At 37.9% G+C, this 11,362-nt stretch overlaps 1 long non-coding RNA gene and 1 pseudogene across 1 annotated transcript; one reads left to right on the plus strand and one right to left on the minus strand.

Annotated features, from left to right (window-relative positions):
• Positions 1-3,069: 3,069 nt before the first annotated feature.
• LOC110908464 lies at positions 3,070-5,803 on the minus strand (annotated as a pseudogene).
• A 2,347-nt stretch (positions 5,804-8,150) lies between these two features.
• LOC110909064 lies at positions 8,151-10,939 on the plus strand. The gene is made up of 4 exons (XR_002575109.2): positions 8,151-9,075; positions 9,875-9,932; positions 10,237-10,618; positions 10,729-10,939. It is a non-coding gene; the product is annotated as an uncharacterized LOC110909064 (long non-coding RNA).
• Positions 10,940-11,362: the final 423 nt, after the last annotated feature.

An 11,362-nucleotide genomic window follows, 5' to 3' on the forward strand; every position in this document is an offset into this window, starting at 1 on the left:
ATTTCAATGTGACCGCCTCTCTGATCCTAGAAGCCTCCTCAGCAAGCACCCCCACTCTAAAAATAGACAAGTCTTGCTCCCCATCCGAGATCTTAGGAATATGAAGGACCTTACCGAAAAGTTCACCAACCTTCATGAGCACGTCCATATCCAAAAGATGCAACGGAATACCAATAAGTTTTAACCAGGCCACCCTTTCCAAAGGAAGGGATTGGCCGCCCCACATTTCCAGCTTGTTGAACCAAGGCCCCCAAACTCCTCTGGAATCTAAGAAACGCTTAGCCGATGCCTCATCAGCAAAGGAGATAAGGACGGAGAGACCACCCAAATAATGAAGCCTAGAGAACTCAGTCTTGGCAATCTTAAGCAACTTGTTAAAATCGACAAGAGTTTCTAAATCAACCGTTCTTCCTACCACCGCCAAACCATACAACTCTTTGAAAGCGGATGTTCTATCAGGAACTATGATCGTCTTCTCTGAAGCAACACTACCCGCCCCTGAAGCACCTCCCACATCGGAGACAGACTCACCTACTCCTTTAGACTTACCCAGCATGTCACAGTAAGACCTGTATCCCTGAAATTATACACTCCATTCCTCATCGGAGGACCGGCATAACTGGAAGGTTTCGGGACATCCCCATGATGACCAGACGGCGCACCATTCTCCACCGTAAAACGGGCGACATTAACCCACGACTTCGAATCACCCAGCTTAGCACCTTTCAGCCTTCCTGCCATCTCCTTCAAATCTTTAACCCCCTTAAACATAACGAATCCAAATATGTTGTCGTTCTTGTCCCTTTTCCTAGGCACATAGACACCCACCACTTCCTCGAATGATCCAAAAAACTCCCCCACTCCAATGAACTGCATCGTTCCGGAAGGTTGGAAACGAAAAATTTCGAGAGTTCGGCACAAGCCTCACCCATACCAACCAGGCCAGACGAAGGAGCTTTAAAAGGTTAACAGGACTCGTACAGGTCTAGCTTAACTATCCGAGATAGCCGCAACCAGTAACAGGCCTACTAAGCAATCAAGGTCAAATCGCCGGCGAGGATGGAAATGAGAAAAAAAAACAACTCCAGAATCAAGGCAGCGAATGGATAGATCTAGCGGACGAGATAGAATGGTAGGTCAAGCTCGAACCCAAGCGACCTCACACGCTATCACAGCAGCTATCTCTTCGTCGAGCCGCCGGCAGCCGGACAGGAGAACGAGAGGATAGAGAGAAGAAATTTCGGATAGACAAATCTAATAGTAAACAGCTAAGATGCACAATAGCTGTATCATAAACAAAAAAAAATGTTGCATGTAAGAGAAGAATAAAATTATAAATAAATCCATTTGATTTGTTTTTAGAAAAAGGCGACAAGTCATGAACAAAATAAAAGTAACAGCAACAATAACCATGCATATTAAAAGCAAGCCACAATAGAACATCTCCAAGTGTGCCAAGATAGAGACCCATTTTTGAACCTCTTAACCACTCATTAAAAAGTGATAATATCTTCCATCGGAGTTTCTGCAGTAGTTCGACGCCAATTAAAAACCAAGTTATTCTGAGCCTTCCACACAAACCAAATGGTCGTATACAACACCACAATGCCCAACTACACCTCGCCTTAGAACCTGACACTGAAGCTACAATATTAAACAGTCCAGCCACATTGGTAGCCGTGTAGAAGGGGAAGCCGCTCCACCACGACACCCTTCTCCATACCTCAGTGGCAAAACAATAGTTAGAGAATAGATGGTCTGACATTTCCTTTTCGCGCCTGCAGAATTAACATAACATGGATCCCACCGCCACACCCCTCCTGCTCAAATTAGGACTGAGAGGAATCCTATTGAGGAGCAACCTCAAGTTGAAGCAAAGAACCTTAACAGGCACCCATTTTAACCAACAGAAGTCGGAACTTTGAGGAACATTTGATTACTTGTATAAATATTAAACTACATTGAACTGAAAAAACCAGCAATTAAGTAGATAATTAAACAAATATGACTGAGATAAAAAACACACCAGCCATGGGCAACCCATGAGCCACATCCTTGAGCGAACCTTTTATGATTTGTTAGAAAGTGCCCGTAGTGAGTGATTAAAAAGCAAACCGAGCAACCCCTTTTCAATTAAATTGCACCTCGTCTTCGTATCTCGGCCTTAGATAATCTTTAGCCCACTGACCTTTCTATCCTCATTAACAAACAACAATTATATTTTAAGAGGGTGTTTGGGATTACGTTTTGAAGTGATTATTTGATTATTGCGTTTGTAAAACATAAATAATCTAAAAAAGTGTTTGGATAAAAAAGTGATTATCTGCCTCCAAAACGCAGTTTTGGAGAAGCATGTACCTACATGCTTTTTCAAAACGCAGTTTTGAAAACGCAAAATCTATTTTGAAAACGCATAATCTATTTTGAAAACCCAAAACCAAACACCCCCTAAGTTTCCTACCGGATTTCTGGTCATCCACTTTTATGCATTAAAAGTATTTAACCCGAAAGTACACGTTAAATATACCATTAGCAATGCTTAGAAGATTTATAAAACTCAAAATCAAATTTGTAATAAAATGTCCCTGGCCTACACCTACCAATGGTAGGTTTTTTTCTTTTCTTTTTTCCTAACAATTCTTTTCAAGTATCATTGATTTCCACACTTTTCTATTTCATTTCTTAGTTCATAATATTTTACTAAAACTCTTGTTTTGAATGACTTGAAGTTCAAGACTTCTATTTCAAGGTTTTTACAAAAAATATTAAAAAAAAAACAAATTAATGAATGATCTTGAAAGAAAGCCAACAATGAAATATAAATGTTTTTTAATCAAAATGTAAAATCCTAACCTTTGTTCTCTGTAATATTTGTCCAATTGGCTCCGTCATTTTTAATCAAAATGTAAATTTATAACTTGTACACGTATGGCTTTTGCAAGATCAAAGACCTATAAAATGTTTTGTGCGCGTGATTTAAAAGAAACTCACTAAACAAAAAAAGTAGGGTAAATTACTTTTTGAGTCCCTGTGTTTTATGGATTTTAACTAGTTGAGTACAAAAGCAAAAAGTTTAACGACCTGAGTCCCTATAAGCATTTTCCTTAACCATTTGAGTCCAAATTTCTAACACCATCCATATTTTCTGTTAGTTTTCTGTTAAAAGACTAAAATGCCCCTGTATCTTCTTTACCCTTGTAAAAAACCTAAAAGTTCTACATCTGTGATTCGTTTTTGCAATGAATCTGCTTTGGTGTAGTTCCTTTCAGTCAGTGCTTCAATACGTTCAACCGCAGCCATTTGTACCTCTTGGGGAACACGCGATGACTCCCGGGCATCCGAGGTACTAACATAGACTGTTACAGTATCCCCATCTGCTACTGCCTTTGCATCCACCTATTTCGAATCAAACGCATTCACATTAGTAACGGTAGTAACAATTCGAGCTTGTACGAATTATGAGCTTTGAGTGTAGCAGAAATTGTTCTTACCGGAAGCGTGTGCAACTCAAACTTGATCCCGTCAACGAGTGAAGGCGCATCAACCAGAAGATGTGGAAGACGGAGAACGTAGAACGGTCATAAGCCCTCCATATCGGGTGTTGGGTGTCGCTGTAGGGTGTGACTTACAAGCCTCGAAGCTTCTTCAGGTGTGTTTGGTGGAGGTTTAGATTTCCTCCATGCGTTTGATACTTGGTTATACCTTCAATTAATTTGTTAATATGTCAATAAGGCTACGTGTAGTGGCTTGGCGGAGTTGGCGCCCCCTGCCAGGGCACCGCGCCGGCTCGCCAACGAGGGGACGCTAGGGGATTAACGGGCACGAAGGGGTTGAGGTGTGGGGCCAACTCACAATCCAACTAACTATAACCTAGGGTTTCAGATTTGATTTCGAATTGGAAACTAGAAGTAAAAGGACCAACGAATTTGAGATTATAGTTGAAAAAATTACCAGTTTGATTGAGCTTTCTTGAATTAACTCACATGATTACTTAGACCTTCAGGAACCTACAATTAAACAATTGAAACGACTGTTTTTAACAATTGTGAAAATGTTTGGAAATTGAATTCACTCCGATGAAAGCTCAAATTGAATTTCTTTAAGAAAATTAGTAACATGTGATTTTGGTGGATTAAAGGGAAGATATGAAATTGGGGGTGAGAGTGAAGATAGGCGTCAAAACATAAGAGATGTAGAACTTTCAGGTTTTTATAAGGGTAAAGAAAAAATACAGGGGCATTTTAGTCTTTTAATAGAAAACTAACAGAAAATATGGATGGTGTTAGAAATTTGGACTCAAATGGTTAAAGAAAATGCTTAGAGGGACTCAGGTCGTTAAACTTTTTGCTTTTGGACTCAACTAGTTAAAACACAAGGACTCAAAAAGTAATTTACCCAAAAAAGTATGTTAATGAGTAGGGGTGTTCAAAACTATCCGTATCCGAAAATCCGATCCGAAATATCCGATATCCGAATCCGAAATATCCGAAAAATCGGATATCCGAAATTTCGGATATCCGAAATTCGGATATCCGAATTTTTCGGATTCGGATTCGGATAGTGATTTTCAAAATTTTCGGATATTTCGGATATCCGAAATATCCGAAAATTTGATTTTCATTTTTTTCGGATATCCGAATATCCGAAAATATCCGAAGTATCCGAAAATATCCGAAAAATATCCGAAATATCCGAAAATATCCGAAAAATATCCGAAATATCCGAAAAATATCCGAAAACTTATATTCGGATATCCGAAACTATCCAAAATATCCGTTTCCGAATATGAAAAAAATAATAAAAAACAAAAATTAAATAAAAAGTTGGATTTTCGGATATCCGATTCACTATCCGAATCCGTATCCGAAATTTCGGATATCCGAAATTCGGATATCCGAAATTTCGGATACGGATTCGGATAGTGAAATCTAGTATCCGAAAATTTCGGATATCCGAAATTCGGATATCCGAATTTTCGGATATCCGGTTTTGAACACCCCTATTAATGAGATGCAAAATGACTTGCCTTCCCAGGCTTGGGAGCCAACCGGGAGACTAAGGGCCACTACAAAAAAAAAAAGTGTCATTTAGTGGCATGCGAAAAAAGTGCCACAAAAACTAAAAAATGCCACTAAAGACCAATGTATGAATTGACGGCACACAAAAAAGTGTCCCGCTAAAGCCTTTTAGTGGCACTTTGTTGTGTGCCACTACAAACTCTTAGGCTTTTAGTGGCACTTTTTTATGTGCCACTGCAAACTCTTGGACTTTCTGTGGCATATAATTTTTGCCACAAAAATCGCATCAAGTTAAATGCCGACTATATTATATTTATTTCAGTTAATAAAATTATTATTAATTTACAATAAAAATAAATATAAAGTTGCAACATGCATGTAAAAATCATAATACAATCACTTCAATTAAAAGTTCAATCATCTTCCAAACATTTCAAATGTTTCAAACAAATGTCTAATAAGTATCAACCTAAGTCTCAATGTCAAACATACAAAAGAAATAACTAATAAATGTTTTAATAAAACTCAAAACTTTATTGCACTCATGAACCTCTTTGATAATCTTCAAAGTTGTTTCAAGCAAATACTGCTCCCACATCAACCAATTCACTGTATATAACCTAAAATTTCACAATTCATATTTAATAAATAAGATCTCATAATCATTGTTATCAAAGATGTAAGAGCAATTAATAATAGAATAAATCACTTTTTTTTCACTTCCTATAAGCTCCTCACCAAAGATTGGGTGGTTTCTCAATGCCTCTAGTTAGTTGAATTGACATCACCTAATAAAAATAGAGTTCACGATGAGAATGTTTACCCTTCAATATTGAGAAATTTACGAAAATGGCCAAGAAAATGTTTGTGACAACTCGAACTTTCAAGGTCTTTCCTCTGCGTGATACTTGTTTCGCACCGGTGTTTTTATAATTCGTACTGCATTATAACTTGTATATGTTTAGTATATGATTAATGTGTTTAGTTTTATAAACTTTTGAACTGTTTAAAAGTTAAAAACCATACTTGATGAAACATTAGTGTTTCGCCACTAGCAAACTCGACGAAACATAAGTGTTTCGTCATTCCCTCTACTCGACGAAACTTAGGGAGTTTCGTCGCCCCCTTTGATGTTTCGTGAAAATGGGCTTTAGGCCCAGGTGAGGCCCAACATCGGCTAAGTCAATCTGTTTTACAGTTGCACACTTACGTAAAACGTCAGTTATCAAAACCTTAGTTCTCTCTCTTTCTCTCTACAAACTGACGGCAACCTTACACTCACGCAAAGCTTTCCCCTCTCACCGATTCAAGTGCTGTGATTCCTTTCGATTCTCCGGTGAGTGCGATAACACTTGCTTTAATATGTATTGCTTGTCTATGTTTTGTTTAATCTGTGGGTTGCTTATCGACAATGTTAATCATGAATATGTATAGTTTTAATGAAACTGTTTGAGTATCCTGTTTATGATGTAGGTATAGTAATCATCTAGGGTGTATGTTAAAACATTGATCTGGTCATACATGAAATAACCTGATATGAGATTCTCAAATAATCATCTTGTTGACTGTTGATAATCAAGGAGTATCACATCGTTAGGGGACGATCACTAGTTTGTTGATAAATGTGTGATATAATTGATGATTGGAATGATTGAGTAATGATTTCAAATTGATTGTATCGTCATAAATGAAACAGTTACAGTTAGGGTTTTCACATGAATAGCAGCTGATAAGGCCACGACGAAACATACTGGAGTTTCGGCACACCCACACACGACGAAACATAATGAAGTTTCGTCACACCCACATTGACGAAACATCTTAGTGTTTCGTCGACGAATAACTGTGATTTTTTGTCACACTCTCATGCCGACGAAACTTGTGAAGTATCGTCACTTTGAGGTTTCGCCGTAGGTCAGAATCTCATAAACAGGACGTAGTTTGGTAGGAGTATAATAATGTATGATTATATGTTGACCTTTGTCTGTTGAAGATATCAATTATGCATGAGGAAACATGAATCGGTTTTGATTAGCATACTTGACTATTGAATATTGTTACGAAATATACATGTGGGTTCGGATGTACATTAGTAGAATAACTGTTATGTGCCATTTGGTGATTGTTGCATACACACACACTATGAATATGATTCATACGTAAACCTTATGAATGTAAACTAATATCGCATACGTGAATACCATAGGTTGTGACTGTTTAAGTGTGAACAAGTAACAAATCATACCGAGCAAACCAAGGTGAGTTCACTTCTCTCAAAACAAGCATGCGTCCGGTGGGGACAATCAAACAGACAAAACTTGTAAACGGATTTTCGTAAACCCATATCCTTGTAGGGGATATGAGGCGGTTTTCAAATACCCACATCCTTGTAGGGGATGTGAGGCGGATTTCACAACGCTATCCTTGTAGGGGATATGCATCGGTTTTCAGTAAATGTTGATGTTGGACAATACTCTCACCCTATCACTCTTAAGTCCCATCTTTATGTTACCAGAGAGGTAACGGGGTATTAGTTGGTAGCGCTACTTAGGTTTGGCACCCTCACCCCGTACCGGAGAGGACGGATGTGAACTAATGACCCAGTCATGCCCAGTGCTTGGATAGGAGCACTGGGGAACAGGCAAAACATACATCAGGAGCCATCTTGTTCAGTATCGAGATATTATCAACATAACACAGTATAACAAATCATAAATCACTACTTGGTATTAAACGATTAAAGCAAACTGTGAACTTACCAGCCTGTCTGATACACTTTTTGAAATAACCATAAATTAACTAATAAATAAATACGTATTTTGTATTATGTTGTATAAGTAGTAAAAGCATAAAAAAAAGAAAACAAATAAAGAATTATTTAACTAACACTAAAAAGAAATGATAACAATGTACACAAACTAAACGTAGACATATATTAAAAAGTATAATATTAATAACTAAAAAAAGCCATATGAAAACAAAAGATAGATATATACATAGCATTTTATTACATTTCGGTGGAACAAAAATAGTAAATAAATAAAGGAAATAAAAACCTAAATGCACAAAATGATAGGAAAAGAAAGATATATATGGTTAATAATTTGGGTGGGACAAGCCATCATCATTTCTTTGACTATTTCAAAAACTCTTTCTTCTTCCTTCACTCTAACTTCCTGTAACTTATCACAAATAAAAACAATCTGACAATCTTATTATCCTTAGACTGGAAGGTATGGGGGCCGGCTGATGCCCGGCTAGGCCCGGCGCTAGGCCCGGCGCCGGACCCCCACACCACCCCCTGGGGCTCGGCTCGGCACAACCGGCCACCCACAGCCGGGGTAGCCGGACCACTTTCTCCTCTTGCCTCTCACATATACCTATACATACACACATATATATACATAAAGGGGTTCATCCCCCACCCCCCTAGGTCCATCCCCTCCAAGTCACTCCTACGTGGCGCCTACGTGGCGGCTCATCCTCTCCAAGCCCATCCTCTCCATACCCTTTAGTCTTACTATCTCTGTATCATCCATAGACAAAGGCATGGACAATCAACTACCACTTTAGACTAATTTTAACCTATCATTTTCTTTGTTTCACAAAAGAACATTATATGATTTCCCTTTCCTTTGTTTATTATGTACGGTTACATCAAATTAATGCAAATACCATCCTTTAAGCAAACAAAAATGATGAGAATACCATCCCTTGCACCATGTCTTGCACCATCCCTTAACTGTACACTATTGCACTAGATATTTTGGACTCCCCAACCTTGATTTGTAGCATCATCAGTTATGTTATATAAGCTTGCACCACCTCCCCTGCATCTCAAGAAAAACCTTGTCGAATACTCCAGACTTTCCGGCAACCTGTTTTAGCCTCTTCGATCAGCGCCAAATACGGACCCGAACCCACCTTCGTTTGAGGTCCGTAACCGTAGTCGACCGCAACATCACGGAAACCATCACCCGTTGCTGTTACCACACGTGACCACCACCGTTGCTGTCATCACAGCAGCACCTACGAACATCCGCGAACCAACGACCAGGTAGCCCGCAACCCTTGCGCTATTGTAAAATTTTTGTATACGACAGCGTTTTAGTTTGAATAGGGTTCATTCGTTAATGGGTTTATAACAAACTAACTATGGTTGTAAAGTAGGCAACCTACTTAAGTTTGAAGAGATGAAACTTGTTAATGAACACTAATTATATAACTTAGTTAACCAAGGACTTGAGCCTTGGCTTACTGGTAAATAGCCATGCGCCTTGAATTGAGGTCAAGGTATTTTCTTATTAACAATAAAATTGTATCAACTTCAACTAACTTTTAGTTTTATTTTCTAAATATGACCAGGTATTTAAATATGGAAGCTATAGAAATATAAAATTTTAACTTTTATATATATACTAAACTCTACAGAAATCACAATCACGAAATGATAATTTGTATACATGCTTTTGAAAGTTACTGAATATAGATTTGAATAACCCTAACTTCAATAATTTTAGTTATAAAATGTGTTGGTAAAGAAACTCCCATAAGAACTATAACCAAATTTATAGTACACTAAACTGTTAAAAATATTTATATTGAATAAAATTGTTATTTTCCTCAATACTTAAATATGAATAGATTTTAATAACTATATTACATAAGCATTAAGATTTGTTAAGAAATCATTAATAGATGAAAAAAAAAAGGCCCAAGCTTGAAGTTTACACTTGCTAAGAGGCGGCTCATAACATTTAATTAACCGAAGCTTAACGAAATTGGGTCCTTTTGACAACTATTAAAGGAACGCAAAAATAGAAGTATTAATCTTATTAAATATGAATTACTTGTAGGTTGTCACGACCCCCTTTAAAGAACAAGTCTGATATCATTGTGATTTATTTTTTTAAGGTACGGATTCTTACCCACCTTTTATTGTTACCTTGTTTGATTGTTTATGTAACTCTTTTGAACGGGTCTTTACCCCTATCCTTATAGTTATCATATTCAATTGTTATAAACCTTGTTTCTTATTTCTATCCTTTCGAACTCCTACCGTTTTTGTCCATTCTCATTGTTGTTTGATTATCCGTTCAATTCTTGCGATTATTTTGTATTCGAAATATAGAATTATATATATTGCATGCGATTGGAATTTATTTTGTTTGTATTCATTATTGCATGTTCCCGTGTTACGATTTGCGTTGACGCTTAGAGAGCATGCTTGAGATGTGATGTTGCAGTACCATTTGAGTTGTATTCTGTTACCCGAGCATGTTCCTACTTGTGGGGGTGACCACAAGCACGTCATTGCGGCATCGGTGATGTGGCACCTACCGTGACGGTGAGCCTAAATCACGGCGTCTCCTTAGTACTAGTGAGGTGCATGAGGCCATTAGGAGGCGTATGGACTGGTCCTAGAACATATGTGTATGTTTTATAGTGAATGGTTGTTGTGTATGCCCACACACCATCTCACGTCCGATACGTAGGGTCTGCAGCTCTACGTGCATGTCTGTTATGTTATTCGGCTCAATGGGTACATCCAGTTGATACGATTATTATTGGCTTGTTTTATTTGCATCGCATCATTTCAGGTTATGCTATCTCTGACTTGTTATATTAGTTGTAACTGTTACAATTATTATTTTTGTTTTTTTTATCCGTACTGGGCATTTGGCTCATTCCGTAAATTCTTTTTTTACAGGTTCACAGGTTAATCAGGGCGGGGTGTGAAAGAGAGAAGAATTAGCTCTAGGAATTTGGGAAAGAAAAAGTTAGCCATTTTTGTAGCACATGCTAGTTTATCAAAATTGGGCATTTTATGATATGTAATAAATAATATAACCCTAGGGCTAATGTACACTCTTTTGGTGATATAAAATGTTTAAGTTATGGAATGTTGTCTTTTGTTTTGACTACTGTAATGGTGACACGTCACTCCATTCCGGGGCGGGTGTTATACTTTTTCTGCATGCTTGCAGGCCCTTAGGTACACTGATATGGAACTTGCTGTCTGGGAAGCTGGAGTGGTCATGGATCGTGGCACTTGGACGCTTCTTATTGTTGCAATGTTGAACCGTTTTATTTAAACGAACTATTATGCTTCCGTTGAACATGTTGACTTTATTAAATGGTGTTGAACTTGACAATTTCATTTAGTGAAAGGTTTTTAACTTATTTTATATATCTATGGTTCAATGTGATTAGTGGCTAGATCCTGGTACGTCACACGCCTCGCGGGGGTTTCCGCTTGTGGTATTTTTGGGGGTGTGACAATGTTTGACTTACCAAAATGGCCAGCTCATGCGTCGGTGGAATGGGGCATCACCCCTCTTATG

This window comes from Helianthus annuus, chromosome 2, assembly GCF_002127325.2.
Source record: "Helianthus annuus cultivar XRQ/B chromosome 2, HanXRQr2.0-SUNRISE, whole genome shotgun sequence".
Taxonomy (NCBI): domain Eukaryota; kingdom Viridiplantae; phylum Streptophyta; class Magnoliopsida; order Asterales; family Asteraceae; genus Helianthus; species Helianthus annuus.